The sequence below is a fragment of the Nycticebus coucang genome, chromosome 14, assembly GCF_027406575.1.
Source record: "Nycticebus coucang isolate mNycCou1 chromosome 14, mNycCou1.pri, whole genome shotgun sequence".
Taxonomy (NCBI): domain Eukaryota; kingdom Metazoa; phylum Chordata; class Mammalia; order Primates; family Lorisidae; genus Nycticebus; species Nycticebus coucang.
This window is the reverse complement of record NC_069793.1, coordinates 78,920,024-78,941,559: the sequence shown is the minus strand read 5'-3', so window position 1 is coordinate 78,941,559 and position 21,536 is coordinate 78,920,024. Positions and strand designations below refer to the sequence as shown.

Genomic DNA, 21,536 nt, shown 5'->3' with positions numbered 1-21,536 from the left:
AAGGAAGGATAAGGATGGACACTTCATATTTGTCAAAGGTAATACTCAATATGATGAGATTTCCATTATTAATATTTATGCACCCAACCGGAACTCACCTCAATTTATAAGAGAAACTCTAACAGACATGAGCAACTTGATTTCCTCCACTTCCATAGTAGTTGGAGATTTTAACACCACTTTAGCAGTGCTGGATATATCCTCCAAAAAGAAGCTAAGCAAAGAAATTTTAGATTTAAACTTAACCATTCAACATCTGGACTTAACAGACATCTAGAGAACATTTCATCCCAACAAAACTAAATACGCATTCTTCTCATCAGCCCATGGAACATACTCCAAAATCGACCACATCTTAGGCCACAAATCTAACCTTAGCAAATTTAAAAAACTAGAAATTATTCCTCGCATCTTCTCAGACCATCATGGAATAAAAGTTGAACTCAATAACAACAGGAATCTGCATACCCATACATAAACATGGAAGCTAAAGAACCTTATGTTGAAGGATAGATGGGTTATAGATGAGATTAAGAAGGAAATCACCAAATTTTTGGAACAAAACAACAATGAAGACACGAAATATCCGAACCTCTGGGATACTGCAAAGGCAGTCTTTTTTTTTTTTTTTTATTTTGGCTGGGGCTAGGTTTGAACCCACCACCTCCAGCATATGGGACCGGCGCCCTACTCCTTGAGCCACAGGCGCTGCCCAAAGGCAGTCTTAAGAGAGAAATTTATAGCACTGCAAGCCTTCCTCAAGAAAACGGAAAGAGAGAAAGTTAATAACTTAATGGGCCATCTCAAGCAACTGGAGAAGGATGAACACTCCAACCCCAAACCCAGCAGAAGAATAAAAATAACCAAAATCAGAGCAGAATTAAATGAAATTGAAAACAAAAGAATTATACAACAGATCAATAAATCCAAAAGTTGGTTTTTTGAAAACATCAATAAAATAGATAAACCTTTGGCCAACCTAACCAGGAAAAAATTTTTATCTATTTTTTATCAACGTAATTTTATCAATCAGAAACAGTAATGATAAAATAATAACAGACCCCTCAGAAATTCAAAAAATCCTTAACAAATACTACAGGAAACTCTACTCTCAGAAATATGAAAATCTGAAAGAAATCAATCAATACCTGGAAGTATGCCACCTACGAAGACTTAGCCAGAATGAAGTGGAAATGTTGAACAGGCCTGTATCAAGTTCTGAAATAGCATCAACTATACAAAATCTCCCTAAAAAAGAAAAGCCCAGGACCAGATGGCTTTACATCAGAATTCTACCAAACCTTTAAAGAAGAAGTAGTACTTATATTACTAAGCCTCTTCCAAAATATAGAAAAAGAAGGAATATTATCCAACACATTCTACGAAACAAACATCACCTTGATCCCCAAACCAGGAAAGACCCAATAAGAATAGAAAATTATAGACCAATATCACTAAGGAATATTGATGCAAAAATACTCAATAAGATCCTAATGAACAGAATCCAACAACACATCAAAAAAATATTTTGTTTGCCAATTTATTCCCAGAATTTAGCACAATAACTTGCACATGATAAGAATTAGAATCTTCTCTAAAGAGGACAGATGAATGGCTAACAAACATAAGAAAAAATGTTCATCATCCCTATCTATTAGAGAAATGCAAATCAAAACTACCCTGAGATACCATCTAACCCCAGTGAGAATGACACACATCACAAAATCTCAAAACAGAAAATGCTGGCATGGATGTGGAGAGAAGGGAACACTTTTATACTGCTGGTTGGGACTGCTCTAGGACAACCTTTTTTAAGGAAGTATGGAGAAACTTAAAGCACTCAAGCTAGACCTCCCATTTGATCCTGCAATCCCATTACTGGGCATCTACCCAGAAGGAAAAAAATCCTATTACTATAAGGACACTTGCACTAGACTGTTTATTGCAGCTCAATTTACAATCACCAAAATGTAGAAACAGCCTAAATGCCCACCAACCCAGGAATGGATTAACAAGCTGTGGTATATGTACACCATGGAATACTATTCAGCCATTAAAAAAAATGGAGTCTTTACATCCTTTGTATTAACCTGGATGGAAGTGGAACACATTATTCTTAGTAAAGCATCACAAGAGTGGAGAAGTATGAATCCTATGTACTCAATTTTGATATGAGGGCAATCAATGACAATTAAAGACACAGTGGGGTTGGGGGAGTGAAGAGCAGAGAGAGAAAGAAGGAGGGAGGGGTGGGGCCTTGGTGTGTGCCACACCTTTTGTGGGTAAGACACGATTGCAAGAGGGACTTTACCTAACATATGCAATCAGTGTAACCTGGTTTAGACAGTTTAGTTTATTTGGAAGATGTAATCTCTCAAATAGGACATCCATGATAGGTAAAATAATCCAAGAGGCCCCTGATTATGAAAGTCTGGGATCTCTTCAACAGATGTTGCTTGTGGCTGCTACTTGCTTTATGATGAAGCAAGAAAGAAAATGAAAAGTAGATCTTTCTCTTGATATTTGTAAGTACCTATCATGAACAGAAAGCTTTGTTCTACAATAAAGGTCTGGAGACGCTTAAAAATTATTCCCATCCTATTAGATTAATGAGGTAAACATTCAACAAATAATGTCTTCCTTCACATAGTGACTAGTATGATACAATCGTGATAATGAGGTTTCTACAGAATCACAATGGAATCTCAGGATCTTACAACCTGGGAATTGAGGGGAGTCTTCTTGGAAATAACTAATTTGGGGACTTTGCCTAGCTTACTTTTATTCATTGTCAGGTGGAAATAGCAATTCAGAGAGATTTATTTTATCAGAGGACATAGAGTCATTTTTTATGTCACCTGTCTAGCCCATTCTTGGATGATACAACTTTTCCTGGATGTTATATAATCTATAACATAAGAACATAACATGAGCTGAGAGTGGTCAGTACATTGCAAAGTTGAATGCCTAAACCATGCCACCTGGGTAGGCTTTGCTGCCCCCACATTACTGAGGTTCATGGTTTGTGGTACAAGTTTTGTTCTTCTTTTCTTGAGAGAAAAGTTCTTTTGAATGACAATTTGCTAAATTCAGTATTAAAAATAGCTATACAAGAGAATTTGTTTTTATATGCATAAGTCACAAAGTATAGTGTCAGTTTCTTGCTTAGATTTTAGTGATTAGAATACATTTTCAAAATCATCTTGTAAAATACAGTTTTACAATAATCAAAGCACATGCCTCCACTTCAAAAAATGTCTCATGTATCTGGTGATATGATAAATAAACCTGCTTAATTAGGATTCATAGCAGCAGTCAAGAAAAACAGAAAGATATACTAAGATATAAAAAAAGGTTCCTTTTAAATTAATTGCCTCTATTTCAGATAAAAGAAGTGCTTTAGAAATTAGTAAAATAATGTATTTTAGAGCCCTTACTTCCTTCAGTTTTTCTGAATAGAAGGCCAGTTTTCATACTAGAGACTGAAGAGCAATTTACTATAGTTTGGAGTGAATGCAAGCCTGTTCCATACTGCACCCTGCACACAGGAGCTTAGAGACAAAATTCACTGAAAAGACTATTTAAAGGACCTTCATCTATAAGATGGCCTCATGGCAGGGTTCCAGGGTCTAGCTGTATAGGACCCAGAGTTGATAAGAGATTTCAAGTAATAACGTGGTGTGACTCCAAGTACAGCACAGGCAAAGCTTTGAATTGGTTTTTATCCTAGCATTTTATGAAGAGAATATGTTACCTTATATGAAAACCCAATAATCCAAAGTAATGTCCCTTTCACTGATCATATGAAATTATTAATATAAAATAGGGACAATTTATTGCATGCCTACTGCACAGTAACTGTTACAAATACTTTGTATATTATTACTGTTTTTTCTCCTTGCAACCACCCTAGGAAATGTTATTCTACCATTTTACCTATGTCAAAACAGACTCAGAAATACATATCTTTCCAATGACACATACAGTAAAAACCAAAGGAGAGTAATATTGAGGTGTGACCCCCCAAATCATACTTTTAGTCCATGACTCATCCTCGTATATCAGTAAATATTAGATTTCTTTTTCAATATTTCTTTTCTTTCTTCTGTCTTGCTTACCCTCTTCATTTTTAAAAAATAGCTTTTTATGAAAGTATATAGATTGAGAACCATGATCTTTCCCCTCTCCTTAGGTAAAATAACTGCTTTCCTTCCTCATTAACTAACGTGTGTGTGTGTGTGAGTGAGTGAGAGAGAGAGAGAGAGGGAGGACGTGTGTGTTTGGTCTCTATTTCTCTCACAATATAAGAGTCCTTCAAGGGCAATTTAATTTGCTGCCTCAAATTTAATTTAATTTGCTGCCTCCTTTTACATATACATCCAGGAATCTCTTTAGTGAAAAGAACATTAGTTTATTAATACTCACAAACACTTTTAAAGCACCAGATACATTTGTATATGCTTAAAATGAGTCAACATCTCCAAAATACAGCCCTAAAATCTTTTCTTGTTCATGCTAGTCTCAAGGAAGTTTAAAAGTGTCTGATGCGGGTGGCGCCTGTGGCTCAAAGGAGTAGGGCACCGGCCCCATATGTGGGAGGTGGCGGGTTCAAACCCAGCCCCAGACATAAACAGCAAAAAAAAAAAAAAAAAAGTGTCTGGTGTAAGATGGATTTAGAGTTGTGAGCTCATAGGTCATATGACCTCTGGAAAAGTTTGGAGCAAAGATTCCATGAGCAGCGCCATCCCTGATCAATAATTGATTGATCAGTCTCCAACTTTATGGGACATTGCACCATCATTTCCTCAGGTGTTCTCTGAAATCACTGCTCTCCTAATGAGAAAATCTGGGTTCAAGAACTGTTTTTACCACTGATTAGCTATTTGAATTTGGTTAAGTCAAGTGACCTCTTTGAGGTTCTATGTCTTCCCTTGGAAAATGGAACTAAAGTCCTGCTTGGACTACCTCTCAGCATTATTCAAAGAGAAATTGTGGAAAATTGTACAAATCATCTTTAAAATTAGCAAGAGAAAATAGCAAGAGGCTAGATAAATATAAGTGGTAACATTTATTGTTGTTATCATCTATGACAGTGACTATAAAAAAGAATGAAAACTTAATATTGGTCCTAATATTAACAATATATAATGTGTATTCATTGTTCAAGTAACATATATATTTATTCTTTGATGCATTCATTGGTTCTGTAATGAATATACAGCACCTATATATGCTAGGTACCCAAGGATATATATGTATTGTATTATGAACAAGATAAGAACGTACTAAACCTGAAAGGAAGATGTTATTAACTCCATTTTACAGAGGAGGAAACTGAGACTGAGAGATTAAGTAACCTGAATAACCTTACACAACCAGATAATTAAGTTTGTGAACTCATCCTCCAGAAAGTGCTACATACCTCCTTGTTAAATATCATGGTAGACACCTTCAAAGTCCTCTCCTGGCGACTATGATGACAATCAGCAATGAGGTATGTAGAACTTTTTCTATCATGAGTACTGAATTTGTTGGACCTTGTACAATAACAGCTTTCATGGCCATTCCAGAAAAGGAGTTCCAAAATTGCTTTGAAGGATGGACAAGGCCCTGGTGTCAGTGCATACCTTGAGATGAGTGGAGGAGAAGAAACACAAAAGAAATTATAGTGTTGGGTGGCGCCCGTGGCTCGGAGTAGGCGCCGGCCCCATATGCCGGAGGTGGCGGGTTCAAACACAGCCCTGGCCAAAAACTGCAAAAAAAAAAAAAGGAAAGAAATTATAGTGTTGATGACTTGGACTTCATTCTTTATATACATATATATATATATATTTTTGTTCCTCCAACTCACCACTAGCACCACATACTCAGTGGCCAAATGTGAAGATATAGTTATTTGCAAGAGTAGACACTTCATACTTACATAAGACTACATATTATTCTTTTAAGCACAACTCAGATTGTTTACATTGACATCTGTGCAGCAGGATAATCTTAGCTTCTTTCTTGTGTCTTTAGGTCTGTTTTGATAATTGCCACAATAAAAATAAGCTGAGTGGGTACAAGCTGCTAAGCCACTTAGTCTAGGTTCTTTGGTTAACTTTTAATGAAGGAAACATTATATCTTTGTAGCCTGAGTGGTTTAAAGCTCAGCATCTGTCATGCAGCATCTGTAGCCACTTAATTTATCTGGGCCTTTTTTCCCCTGATCATTCATGTAGAGATACCAGTAAAACCTTTCTCAGAGTAATTGTGAGGACTTGCTTTAAAAGAATTGAGGTTAAATTACGATCTGCATATAATATGCATATTATATAGTCAATATAATCAATTTCTTTTTTTTTTAATGTTCCTGGGGTTCAAAAAATGAATGGAGTAAGTAAAATTAGCAGCCTTCTTAGGCGATTGAACATCCACCCTTGTTCCATTTGAGGGTACTCAGTTTAGCCATTCTCAGATACTGATGTGTGAAAATCTTTTAACACAGTGAAATACCCAGACAATGGACGAGATTTTGCAATTTACAAATGGAAGACAGATTGCCTATAGATAATAGGCACATTTGAAAGTTATTTGTGTTTTTAAGGAGTAAAAGAAATAGCCAACTCACCCAAAGACTAGCCAATTCTCACCTTTATATGACTACTCTATGACTGTTGTATGACTACTGTATAGCTACTGTTTGGCATCTGCACCACTGTTCTCCTGGGATGTGTAAGTGCAACAAGACCTGCTTGAGAGGACGTCCCATCCTTGCTCCATGGCTACCTTGAGCTGCATGAAGGTTTATCAGACCTGCCCTGCCCTGGGCCCCTAGGTTCTTCTTAGATTGTTTGTATAACAATGTTGTACTCACAAAAGAAAATGAACATTTCATTACAAAGTCAGTGGGAGCGATTTCATACCAAAGAATTTTCTTTTCTTTCCACTACATTTGCATTTATCCATAATCACACCCACATTTTTCAAGAAATGGTTCATTAGATTCTAAGTAGGACCTTGCTAATAGGTAACCAAATAAGACGTTTTAGGCAAGATACAGAATCATATAATATTCCAAACATTTTTTAACACATGAAAGGCCTATGGTTTTGTTGTTTTTATTGAACTTAATATATGTGCTTATTTGAACTAGGTAAAAATTAGATTAAAACAGAGCACAACTTCAAAAAACAAACATGACTTGTTTTCCTTTTTTTCTGCACAACTTCTTTAAGATTTCCTGATTTAATTCTATGAATGGCTATCAACCAAACACAATCCTGATTAACAGTACATTTTTTAACAGCAATATTTTTAAGCGAAAAAAGGATTGAGTAAATGGAAGAATGAATAATATTCTAGCCTGCTATTCAGAGTAACCTTTTCATCTAGAACATGATGAAAATGTTTCATCTGGCCATTTTGGCTAACAGAATGGAGACTGTCCAGGCTTGCCAAGATAAGTGGTTATGGAAAAAAGATCCTGTTATGAAACTAAAAACAAAATATCTCAGCTGTGTAAGAAATCCTACTGGTGCCTTTTAGGGAAAGGCTTCTAAGACATCCTGAGGTGACATATCCATGTGTCATGCCTAAATATATATTCGTGAATTGTACTTCATTGCAGCTTCTGTGTCTAGAATGTACTATATATGAAAACAACTGTTATACTGTATGTGAATATATGAATATTTGATATATTTGAAATTTATATGTGTATTATTAGTAAAAACCACCTAAAACCCTCACCTGCTTATGGTTTCACCTGCCTCTACTTTGCCGTGGTCATTAAAATCCTTTGGACCCATCCCAGGAAGAGAAAGTGATATATCCTCAGGCAGATGTATTATGCATTCAACATTAAGTGCTGTGAAACAGAGAAATTTGGATAATAAGGTTTTGCCTCTAAAATGCTGTGCTGTCCTTTGCTACCAGAGATTTGTGCCCTGACCTTCTGAAGAAACTGCCGTTTTAATTTTTTTCTGAGGTTGTCTTTGCCATCTGGTAGATGTTTCTTCTGGGAGAGAAGGAGCTGCATGCACAAAAATTTTCAAGGAAACATTATTGCATAATTTGCTTGAGGTCAAAGCCAATCCTCTGGAGGTTGGCCCATCATTTATTGTAATGTGGCAGGGATTAGAGGATTTTACAACCATGTTGTGCTTTTGAAGTATATTCACAAAGGATTGAAAGTGGAAGGCTATGGTAAGTCATATTTATGCCTCAGTGAGAATTATTCACCTGCCTAAAGTACATGATAGAACAATGTCTTTTGTCAGTTCTATTTACTCTTGGACTTCAGTGTCTGAAAGATACTTTAGAGAATTAAAGAAGGTACTGGAGAATATCATCTTGGAGCCTGAATTATAAAAGCAAAATTTCCACAGCAAAATAGGAAAAAGTAAATACCCCGTCTTTCTGCTTCTGTTGCTGAAAGGATAAGCAAAGAAACAAAGAGGTTTTTTTACATTCTACTTATGTGCTTTCTAAAAGAAATAACTACCTCTCTGCTGCATTCTAATTCAGTTCATTTACTTCACCTTCAGATGTAGAAATACATTAGAGTTGATGTTGAGAATTGTTTTATATTGTGTTCTTAAATCTTTTGTCAAATATAAAAACTCTTTAGAGAAAAGGGTTTTAGGCAGAACTTCATTCTGCTAGATGAGAGAAGACGCTGAGAAGAATATGAAGTAGATTTCAAGCTTCATTTTCTCTTAAAGTCTGATTGGATTTTGCCTGTGATTAGGGAGTTAAGGAAACACCATGGAGGTAAATTAGGTCCTCAGGCTTCTATTGGGCAAAATATTACTCTGGTGTGCCTCTTGATAAAGCAAGAGGCTGAAGGTTTTTTTTTCTTCAAAGGGTGAACTGCTTAATCTTCTGTAACTGGTAGAAGAAAAATAAACAGAAAGAAATGTATTTAAATTTAGTAGTTTAAGAAATATCTATAGATAAAACCTATAAAGTGATTACCATAATAGTATCAATGAAAATAAGCTTGCATCCATTTATTTATTCAACCAATACATAACTGCATACTTACTATGTTCCATTCATGGCTAGAGGAGCCCATAAGTTAAATTAACACTTTTTTCTCCCTGTGAATCCAGTGTTCATAATATAATGTGGTAAATGTAGCCACAGAAAGTAAGTTCCTTATACTCTGGAAACACAAAGAAAGCCTACCTACACCCAGTTGATGAGTCATGTAAGCTTCATGGAGGAGATGATGATTGAGCCAAGTTTAGCTCCATGAGAAAAGAAGGCATGAAAATGGCATATCAGGGTAGGAGGAAGAATGGAGGGACTCGGGAAAGAGCCCAGCCTGGAGCTGTAAGACCCTGGTAGAGAACTGACTCTCCACTGAGGTCCTTTATATTTATTTCAAGTTAATTCATTTATCTATCTAGCCCTAATGACTTTGGGGGCACCTACAGTGTGCATAGGACATAACAGAAAGCAGAAGGGCAAAAAGCAGTGAACTTCTTCCATCAAGCCCTTTTACAATGGCATTAATACATTCATGATGACTCTGCCCTCATGACCCAGACACCTCCCACCACTATTGGAGTGGGGATTAAGTTTGCAACATTTGAATTTTGGGAAACACATTTGGATCATAGCAGAATCAAACCCATGTCTGTCAGTTCCAAAATGTGTGTGTTTTCACTATAAAATAGTGTCCTATGGATTGATTCACTCATTCCTTAAACACGTATTCCTTGAATACTTGCTATGTGCCTGGTACAGAAATGAGAACAGGCACATTCTCATTGTAAGTGATACAGCACACACTGTACAATGTAAGTGATACAGCACACAATGTACAATGTAAGTGATACAGCACACAATGTAAGTGATACAGCACACCCCTCCCCAGTAAAGGGCTCAAATACAACTTGAACTTTACCTAACAAATGCAAATAATGTAACCTAATCATGTGTACCTCATATTAATCTGAAATAAGACAAAATAAAATAAAAAGGAAAAATATCATTAAAAAACCAGGAGAATACAGTTAGTGGTGAATGCAACAGAAGAGTCCCTGCCTCCTGGAGCTAGATTCAAGTGAAGTAGTCAGACAATAAAGAAGCAATTAACAAAATAAGGTCAGGTGTTGATAAATGATTTGAAGAAAATAATAGCATGATCAGCTAGACTCTGAGCTGGGGTGGTGGTGAGAGTAGTTTGTCAGGGCAGGCTCCTTTATAGTTTAGAGAGTAGTTTGTCAGGGCAGGCTCCTTTGAGGTGGTAGCACTTGAACTGAGAGCTGAAGAATAAGAAGGATGTAAAATTTCTCGAGCAAAGTTTATCCTCAAGGTAGGGATAAACTTGCAATGTTGGAGAACCGTAGAGGGGGACATTAGGCTGGAGCCTAGTGAGGAAAAAAGGAGAGGGTCCAAGAGGAAGTCAAAGAAGAGACAGGTGTTCATGACTTAAAATTCTTTGTACTCTTCAAAAGCTATAGGATTAAGATATTGAGCCAAATCCTCAGGATTGCAAAGAAAGAAAATGTTCTCCCCTAAAGGGAATGTAGTGCAAATAACTTGTGGTTGCCTACCTCTGTGTTCCCTCTCCCTACATGACAGAATATTGAGTCCACATGTTCCCAGAAAATATTTCTTTACCCTGGTTCTAGGTTTAATGGGCTGCAGTATGAAGTTATGGGTTATTTGGATACTAATGAGCAGATTTTGAGATCAGTGACGATGGTGAGCTGAGGGGAGTTTGGATTCCATGGCCAAAGGAGGGTGATCTCAAAATAGCTCTGAAATTTATATATTTTGTCTTTTGGCAAAGGAAATAGGCTCAACAAATAAAGTTGGCTAAAACAAAAAAGAGTTGGGACTTTGAAATCCCAACTGTGAAGGTCCTTGCATTTGTCAAATGGAAGATAAAGCTGTATACTCAGCATAGCTTTAAAGAGCCTTTGACTAATGATACACTGGGTGTAGAAATGTGAAGTCATACCAAGCGTGAGGAAGCATGATGCTTTCAAAGGGGCATCTTATGCATGCTTTTAAAAACTCAGTGCAGCTGCAGAGAAGCACATCATATTGAAAATCCTTTCACTTCAGGAGCTGATCCTTCATACAATGACTCAAGGTGGTTAATAATACTATTAATTTATAATCACTAAACTGTGATGGATCCAGCTCCCCCATTCCTTCCTGGAGCACTATGCTGTCTCAGCTTTTTGAGTTTTCTTTCAAAAGAGAGAAACCTGATGATAATCGAGGGTGATTTCATAAAATTGTAGTATTGGCTCAGACTTTATTGAGCACTTAGTGTAATAGGCTTATTGACATTTACTGAGCCTCTTAAGTGCTTTATGAGAATTGCATCATAGAATGTTTACAACAATAGCTCTTAAACATTTTGATCTCAGGACCAGTTTTATACTTAAAATTAATAAAGACGACCAATAGGGTTTATGTGCATTCTGTTTTTACCATCTTAAAAATTAAAACTGCAAATTTTTAAAGTATTAATTTGTAAATAACAATAAACCCATTATATGTTGATGTAATGGGTAAACATTTTATTGAAAATAACTATTAAAACAAAAAGTATAGTAAAAAATGACATTATTTTATTTTCTTTAAGTCTTTTCAATGTCTGGGCTTAAATTAATATAGCTACAGTCTCACATTGTCATATGCATTTAATCTTTTGTGTGTGTTGTTTTGGTGGAACTAAAGGAGGAAAATGTAGTTTCTTCACTGCTATGTGACTGGTGACAGCAGAAGGTTTTCATAGCCTTTCTCATATAATTGTGAATATTCATTGATGCTGCATTAAAACTTGACAAATCTGGAGTCTGAAACTACATGAATGAGCTTTTTTTACTACATTACATTAAAATTCATTCATCTATATTGCACTTTGTATGCACCTTTTGATCATGCATTGTTGTGTAATATATATAAGTCAACTGAAAATATTGACTCACTGAGTCATGCAGATCATATAAATGTTGACACATTTCATTATACAATATCAAAAAATTGCATTTGTCAGTACAATATTACCATCTGCCCCATCAGAAAAGTGCTTGCAACTTAGAAACTGTCATGCTCCTGGTGGTGAATGCCGGGTTTCCAAATTCTAATGTTTGCTTGCAGACTCAAATTTTACTATTGACAATTGTTTTCCTTGGAGCAACATGCTCACTTTATCAGTTTTTGGTAAAGTTTTGCCAATTATCCAAGACTAAATAACTATAGTTTGAATGTCAGTAAATTTTTTAAGTAAAAGTGGTATTTAATGAAAATGTAGTTAGTTTAGCTTGCAACTCAAATAATTGCACAATTTTTTCATGCAATATATAACAAAAGTGTTTTATACATACCTCTCATTTCATCACACAGAATGTAATAAAGTCACAAGCTCAAAGGTCAATATTTAATCACAATAATAATTTTTACTGCTTCATAAAAGACATTCTTAAGTAAAATCGACTTTTTCATGAGTGCATAGTAAGGAAGAATTCTGTGATTACTACTGTACTTTGGTACCAACTGCCTTGATTTATACTAAGGTACCAACAGTTTTACCCACAGTTGCTTTTGTACATTAAGTACACAGGTAATCACCGGGAAAATGACAAATAACATCTTATTACTGTTTGATCTTGAAGACGCTATGAGTATTGCTAACTTATAACAAATCCAAAAGACTTTGTTCAGGAGAACAAACCATAGTTCAAAGAACTCATGCAGATCTTTCAGGGTCACAAGCCAAGAAATAATACAGCTGGTATCAAAACACAGAGAAATGATCACAGAGCTTGCCTTCTTTATCCATTCTAAGGCTGTGGCACCTAATAGGTGATAACAAGTGTCCATTTCATCCCTCTTGACCTAGTCAAGATTGGAAAAGTTAGGAATAAGTGTTAAGGGGTTGTGGTAAGAAAACAATTGACCAACAATAGCCCCCCATTCCAGAGTGGTAAAGATCCCTAAGAGGTGAATGGTGATTCATCCTTTTAGATGACATACACTCAACCCCACTTTACTTTTTTCCCACTCTATAGACCAGTTTTCATTTAACCACAGTCTTGATCTGTTTTTTTTACCTCTCCTAGTCTCAATTCATCCTCCTATGTGTTTTCTGTCTTCATAGGCATTGGAGTTTGAAATTTCTTGTTTTGACAACTATGCACTCACACAAAGGAAAAAAAGACAAACATATAGTCTAGGGGGGAGGGTGATTGGTGGGTGTACGGTATGAGAGTGTTTAGCATGCCTTCTGGGTGAAGGGCTCAACTACAACTTGAACTTTACCTTAGACTTGAAAACAATGTAACCTAAACATACGTGTACCCTCATATCATTCTGAAATAAAATAAAAAAATAAAATTAAAAAAAGAAATTTCTTATTTTGAGCACATCTTACTATGAGAAGGAAGGAGTGTAATGAGTCAATCTTGGAAGTTAGAAAAACAACGAGGAGAACTAATGAATATCTAAAGTAGACAGTGATAATAGAAATCGGGGGAGCTGGATGGGTTGACGGTATTTCAGGGGTAGAAGCAACAATATTTTAATTTATAATAAAATATAGAGATTGGAGGACAGGCGGGAATCAAGGAGAACTATCAATTTCTGAGCAATTCATGAACTTCCTGTGTCTGTCTTATTTTGTGTGCATAAACCATCCTAAACAGATGTCTGCTCTAATCCTTTTAAGAGAATACAAGCAGAGATGCCATTGGAAGTACAAGACTTAATAGGAGGACAAGAGAGACACCATTATTACCAACTTACATTGGAAAAAATGATAAAGAAATTAAGAGACTATGTTAGGAGTTATCAGAAAGTACATATTTGCTTCTAGTGGTATTTCAGATACATGCTTTTACAGGATGTGAGACTGGTGTTACTTAGAAATTTTGTAGTTGGTGTGTCATTGAAAGCATCATAAGTCGGGTCTTAGAAATTCACAACTTTAATATTACATTTGATCCCGTATTGCTCTCCTTGCCTTCTGATTCAGTCTACCCAGCCTGTTCTTAGTTCAGCTTGCACACTGGTACTTCAATTAATCATATTAAAATGTAATATTTGTCATATTGCTCCTTATTCAAATAATCTAGTTTCTCCGAGAAACCCCATATGCCTAGGCCTGACACTCAGAAAACTTTCACATATACCTTCAAAGAGTTGCTGTGGGGACCAAAGTAAATAACCCAACCTATTTTCTGGTTAGTATATATTAATGTTCCTTAAGGAGGCAATTGTAAGTTTTATCATAGTGCCTGATACCTTGAAACCATTAAATGTGTGTTGCCTACTATCATTCTTACTGAAAATATCAGTAATCTTTCTCTCTTTTAATACCAACATATCAGTCAAACTTGAAATGACCCAATCTGAACTTGTGTTTAGTTCTCCCAAACTGGTTTTCCCATCTGCACCACAGTCCTCTCCATCTTATATATAGCATCCCCATCCAGCTATGCATAGTCTTTGATTCTCTTTCCCTTCCTCTCACCTTCTAGCTATCAATAAGTTTTGTGGATTCTACTTCTAAAGCATGCCTCAAATCTTGCCATCCCCACTGCTATCAGCCTAGTCCAGTCACCAACAATTTGTAGCTGGTCTCTCTGTTTTCCCCCTTAGCCCACTCTAGTATTTTGCATAGCAACTTGTATAATTGCAAACTAAATCAGAGCATGTGATTCTCCATTTTTAAACCTTTAAACCAAAAAGACTGCTAGATCCCCAGCATCAGACCCCTATTGCCCTCCCCAACCTCAGTTCTCCTTTCCTTTCCTTATCACTCCATAGCTATTCTGGTTTCATTTTGGTTCCTTAGGCAAGTCCTTTCTTCCTTTTTAGCCTTTAGCATTTCTTGTTTCTCTACCTGGAACTCTCTTAACTGACAGAGTTTATCCTCAGTTTTTCCATTGAAAAAATTTTGGCCACTTTCTTTCTTATTTTTTTTTTTTTATCTCCTTCTGTCTTCCTGAGGAACTTCAATGTCAGCCACAAAATACTCTGATTTGAAAATCACTTTGATACACTCTTATGACGTGACCTTCACTACACTTATCTATCACCAAGTGCTGATATTGTTGCACTATGAAATGTTGACTCTTGAAACAGCCCCCCATTTCCGCAGCCTGTATTCTTCACAGACTTGTACTTTAACCTTGTTTTGATCTTTGTCTTTTTTACCCTCTTCTATCCAGTCTTGAGCATCCTCCTTGCTTCTCTTCTTTTCCTATCCATACAGACATTATTATTCATTATTTTCAGAGTCAACCACATTTTCTTTCTAACCCTCAACCCTAAAGCAACCAAATCCTCCCTTTGCACTGACAATTGCTAATCACTGTGGGAGAAAGTCACTGAACACACTGATGATGTCCCATCACAGTGCTGCTTAAGAGATTCAAACTGATCTCTAAATATCTCTCTCTTGCCTCAAAGCTGTAGTCCTAACCTTCCTGCTTTACTTGAATTTCCAACTTTATTCAAGACCTTTCCCTCTGACATCCTGACTTTTAAATGTATGATGTAAAGACAAAAACTTTATACATTTATATATTTAGTTAAGACCTCCTTTTGCTTCCTTCTCCTCTACCTTAAAACGCAAATATTACATTGTCTGATATCTATCATATTGTTGATGGAATATCTTTCTGCAGTAGGTCCTTGGTCTCAGAGATTCAAAGAATGAACCCTCGGACCACACATATCAGTTGTAAGATAGGATTGATTAGATAGAAAGGAATACGAAAGAATGAAATGCACCAGAGCCTCTGGCCAAGGGGAGAGACCCCAGTGGGATCTTGAGCAAGTCTTTTGTCTAGGACAGCAGTTCTCAACCTGTGGATCGTGACCCCTTTGTAACAATAAAAATACATCCTGCATATCAGATATTTACATTACGATTCATAACAGCAGCAAAATTACAGTTATGAAGTAGCAACAAAAATAATTTTATGGTTGGCTGTCACCACAAAATGAGGAACTGTATTAAAGGGTCACAGCTTGGTTCATAGACCGTTTGACACATTGTATGGTGCCCCATGATCATACTAATGTACACAGCTATGATTCAATAAAAAAATAAATAAATTGGAAAAAAATAAATAAAAAAATAAATAAAGAGTTACAGCATTCGGAGGCATTAGGAAGGTTGAGAACCACTGGTAGGAGATTATATACCATTTGTAAACAGGGAGGTCTTGAGAGAATTATACTTGGCAAGAACTTGGCAGAGGGAAGAAACCTTTTCAATGTTGATTAGCGAATGAATGTATTAACAAATGAATGCAGTTCTTCTAGCAAAGTGGCAGGAGGTCCACTTCAGAAGATGGCCAGAAATGAAACATCATTGTACCATTGGAAATACTAGAAAAACTCTTTTCTCCTGTCTTGCTTATATTCAGAGAGTGCATTTGGAGTAAAAGAAGTCTCTTTGTTTAAGCTTAGAAAACCAGGGTCCTTGTCCAGCCCTGAATGTGAGAACCCTTGTATCAACACTCTTAAGGACCCTGTCAATAGCACTGTACATGAAAACAAAGGAATTGAGCCAACATTAGTTCATCATCATCCATGTGCTACGCTCAACACTCTTTTAGTGCATGTCATTTGCTTTCATCTGTCTAAAAGTCCCGTAAAGCTGGGATAATCTTCATTTTACAGATGAGGAAACTAGACTAAAAGTTGAGAAATTTATCCAATGTCATACAGCAACAACAAAGCCAGTACTGAAATCCAGGTCAAAAATGTCCCAGATTCATGCTTTTCTACTAAACCTTACCACTTAGAAACATTTTGAAACATTAACATTATACTTATAAGAGTAGTTTAAATCCTTTCCAAAAAATAAAAAAAGGGCTTTCTTATTTCTAAAATTTTTATTTCTCTACCATAAAATTGTGTTTTGAAGTCAGAAGAGGCAGTATAATATAAAGGAAAGAAAATGGCATTTGGAGCTTGACAAATCCGGTTTTGAATCTGAAATCTACTGTTTTTATTTGCTTTATATTCATATTTTCACTTTTCTCTCAGCCTCAATATTTTATGTTTGCTTGTTTTTTATTTTTATTTTTAATATATGAGAAGAGAATAATACTATCTACCAGGTAAGAAATTAGATTGTAAGAAACCTAGATTCCTGTTTACCAAAGAATAAGCATGTGATAAATGTTAGTTCCTTTAAGGATATGTTTAGTGTTTTACTAGGAACTTTAAAACTTTTGTATAGGTCCCATTCTTAGTTTAAATTATTTGAGCAATTTTATTATTATTAATTAATTTTTGTTAAAAATAATTCATTTTCTTTGAGTATTTTCAGTAGCAGTCATACTACAATTAAAATTTCATATTTTTCTCTCATGTTGTATAATAAACATTTTCCATTCTTATTAAGGGCACTACAATTTTAATGACTACAAAATATCCAAACATTTAGATTGATGTACCATATTATTTTTAATCTCTTCTCCATTATATAGATGCTTGTTTTCCTTTGTAATTTTTTGGTAAACATTAGAAATATAAATAATGCTACAATAAACCTTTGAAAAGAAATCTTTGCTCTCCTCTCTGATTATTTCTTTTTTTTTTTAAATGAAGAAACTTTTTAATAGATCAGAAAAAGAAATCTTTGAGTATTTTCTTTGGACAATGCCATTTTAACTCACTTTAACAAAAGTTCCTTATTTATAAACGTGAAAAGTTTTTTGTTTTTTGTTTTTTTTTTACATATACATGTGTTTATTAGGTTAATTATTTCTTTGATTATTCCTTTTGGAAAAATTTCAAGAAGTGAATTAGATATGAAACAATATTTAAAAATAGAACTTAAATTCTAAAGTCTAAAAGTCAAAAAAATTCTTTGCCAGTAAAACATTATATAAATGCATGTTATTACAATATTAGTACTTATTTTCCTCCTATTTTTATAATCCCATTTTGAGAATAATTTTTACTTGGGTAATAAATTTTTAATAAAAGAGGAACTTTCCTGGGGACATAGTATTTAAAATATTTGCAACCATGGATTCATGATAAAACATCTTTCCTTTTTGCTGATTCTTTTTCTGAGAGGATATGGTATGTAGTACGTGAAACAGAAAGTGTTTTTGCTAGGCAATGGGCTTGTGCTACTGGAGAAAGAGTCAACAAATGTGGAGGATTAGGAACTGGAATAAAGATTGCTCCAAGACAGTGACATTCATCAGTCATGAAATGTGCCCACGTGCAAGGACAAAGCAGCCCACCAAGAACCCTGTACCAGGGCTGCTTTTATCAGCATGGCATCTCAGAGTTTCCATGGGCTGTGTCAAGGATCAACATGAGGTTAATTAGTCACAGTGTTTCAGGATCTACAGTGTTGACCAGGGGTGGGTCTGTTCACATACACAGATTGCTGCCTGGAAGAGAGAACTGAGATCTGCTCCTGCAGCTGGAGGGCTCTGGACGATTGTCAGGGGACTGAAGTGACTCAGCCATGGACAGCAGCAGGCAGCAATTTCCCTGATGCTTTTTTATCTTTTCCTCTCTTCACTAAATGCTGCTGGCTTTTAGCAAAGACCTAAAAGAGAAGGCTGGGGGAGAGCAATAAGAGGGTGGGGGAAGCTCTTTAAATCACCTCCTTAGATGGATTCAGATGGAGCTCTTCTAAAGAACCCTGGTAACTGGCTAGACCCAGCGGGCAGACTTGTTTTAATTGAAACACAAAAGCTTTCAGAGATCCTTTGAAATCAGAAACACCAGGGAAGTAATACTGTCTCTACCTACCTCTTTCCACTGTGGATTCCATAATCCATTCATTCTTTTCTTCAGAGTGGGTTTGGAGACTGGGGAATATATATTAAGAAACGCCAGAGCCATCGTTTTCTCCATATTTTAGTCAATTCTAAAAACAGTGATTAAATGTTGCTAGGCAGTTACCAAAGCTATTTCTTCAAAGATATGTTGATTCACAGAATAAGTTTTAAAAATGCAGCAGTGATCTACTTCCCCCACTGAAGTTTTCTAATGCATTTTTTTTCTCTGTTGGCAAGAGGAGTTTTATATATCTAGCCAATGTCTCAAAAGAGTCCTTTAAAGTGATCCATTTTAATCTCCAAATAGACACTTGCCTCCCTCATACTCAGTGACTAGCCAGCTACCCCTTGAATGAAGGACTTTCTATTCTTTCAAAGGAGTGCATACCACACACAGCACATGGCCTCTACTTCCGTATCGCATTCCTCAACACACAAGGGATGTCTTTTGTGTCTTTTTTGAGTCTTAGCTTTAGGACACAAACATTCTTGGTAGGTTTGTTTTTCTGTTCATTCATTCATCAAATATTTATTGCCAATACTATGTGCCAGACACAAAGAAACAAAGATTAATACTACACAGTTCCTAGATTCTACCAGCTCAATTTGCAGTAACGATAGACTTAGAATTAGGTAAATACAAAATTGCATGATATATGATGTAAGTAAACATAGAAATCTACAAAAACCCAGAAGAAAAGTGACCTACCAATAGAGAAATTGGATGGAGGAGTTTCATTTCATTAAATCTACCTAGATTAGATGCCATCTAAGACGTATCTTAGAAAATGGAAAGAATTAGACTAATCAGGGAAGAAACGGAAAGTTTCTGGTACAGAAAACAGCATTGGTGAAGGCCAAGAGATGAATTACAGTGTGGTTTGTTCAAGAAAGAGCCAGTAGTTGAGTTCAGTGTTGCTGGGGGCTAAAGTGTGAAGCTAAAAATAAAGCAAACAAAGTTCAAAACTAGATCATAAATATCTTTCTCAAATGACAAAGTTTTGAGCACCCTTGCCAAACATACTGACATTTTTAGGAGAAAGCATTTAAGTATCTCTTAATCTCTGCTTGCTTCCTTCCCTACCCCCATTAATCACCCCTGAAATACCAACTCTCCTAATACCAATATACTTCAGTTGATATTCTTAGAGCTTGACCCACATTTTATTGAAAATATTCATCTTCCCATCCTTTCCTAACAAAACCTCGAATCTTAGAAAACTGCCTCTAAAGTCATTTAAATTCTATCTCCATGACTACCTACTTGCCAGTGTAGTTAAGGTTATATGTACTGGTCACCACATGCCTTGTCTGCTTAATGGCTTGAATATCCATGAAGGCAGAAATCAACTGGTCTTAATCTCCGTAAGTCTTAGTTTAGGGTCAGTCACATGGGAGATACTTAACTGATACTGTCATTTGGTGGCAATAGGTACTTGAAACCCAGAGTGGATTCCCGTGTAGTCTGGTCTCCTGAACCTTATGATAAAGACTCTTCCCATCCATTTCTCCTTCCTGCTTTCTCTGTTCCAACCTCATCATCTGTACTTCAGAGCTGACATACCTTTTCTAGCCTCAGGAGTTACTCCTGTGTTACTATGCTGCTTAGTTTGGTTCTCCTCTTTCCCACATTCTGCACTTCTCCTCCATATTCCTCATAAACTGACATATTTATGGCTGTAGCTACAGGGCTTACTCTAGTGCCTGGCACAGAGCTGGTATTTAATAAAAATTAAACAAACTCGTGATCTCATGACTGCTAATAACTAATATCTCTGTTCAATGAACTTTTGAGTTTTCCAAAGAGCAAGCAGAATTAAGGAAGGCAAAAATATAAAAACATGGGATTTTAGTTGGCATGACTGAATTACTTATTTCAACCTTTCAATTTTAATGTACAATTGTGAAAACAACTCAATATATTTCAGTTGTATTAATTCAGTCACTAAAAATTGCTGAGTCTTATGTGCATACCTTGACATTTGCAGTATTATAACTATCAAGTTTTAGCTGATTTTGACATTGAACTTTTCTGAAAATTAATTTCTTTGGATTAACTACTAAACTCTTGGTTCTCATCTCTTTTTACCAAGAGTAGAACTTAATCAAGTGATCATAAATTTAGTAAGCTATATTTGTGGTAAGAGTATAGAGAGAAATTAAATATTCAGGGACAGGGCGCTGCTTAAATATGTGATATTATATGACCTTGATTTAGCCTTTCAAAATGAATAGTGATAAAGACTGTCTAGCTATACAGAACAGTTTTAAAAAATAATTTGAATTAAAAAAATATGAACACAATTATAGAAATATAATGTAGCCATGGAGAGAGGGATATAAAATAATAGAATATACAAATAAGATATATGTTAAGTAAGACAGTTTGTGGATTTGGGGGGCACTTTTAATTATGCCATCACATACAAATTTTAGAAGGATATATGTATGCACTGGATATCACTTACTATCATCTATAGGAGTAAGTAGGAAAGCTTTATTAGAATATAAACTATTCAAATTTACATGGGGCAGCATTATTACATACTACTTTATTCGCTACTGCAAATTAAAAGTGTTTATTGTTAAAAAGTACCTAGCATGTTGTATGATTCTAGAGAAAGGCCCTGCCTTCTGAAGTCTAAGTTCCCCATTACAAAGGAATACACTTATGTGATGTATATATGATGCTAGAGTAACACCAAAATACCAAAATAATTTCCCTTATTCTATCAAGTCAAATATTTTTAAGTAACTTAT

The 21,536-nt window shown here is 35.6% G+C and overlaps 1 protein-coding gene across 20 annotated transcripts in view; it reads left to right on the top strand.

Moving 5' to 3' along the window:
* The window catches only part of DLG2 (discs large MAGUK scaffold protein 2), a 2,435,891-nt gene that overhangs the window by 1,596,672 nt on the left and 817,683 nt on the right, over nt 1–21,536 (top strand). The gene's annotated exons all lie outside the window — the stretch shown is intronic.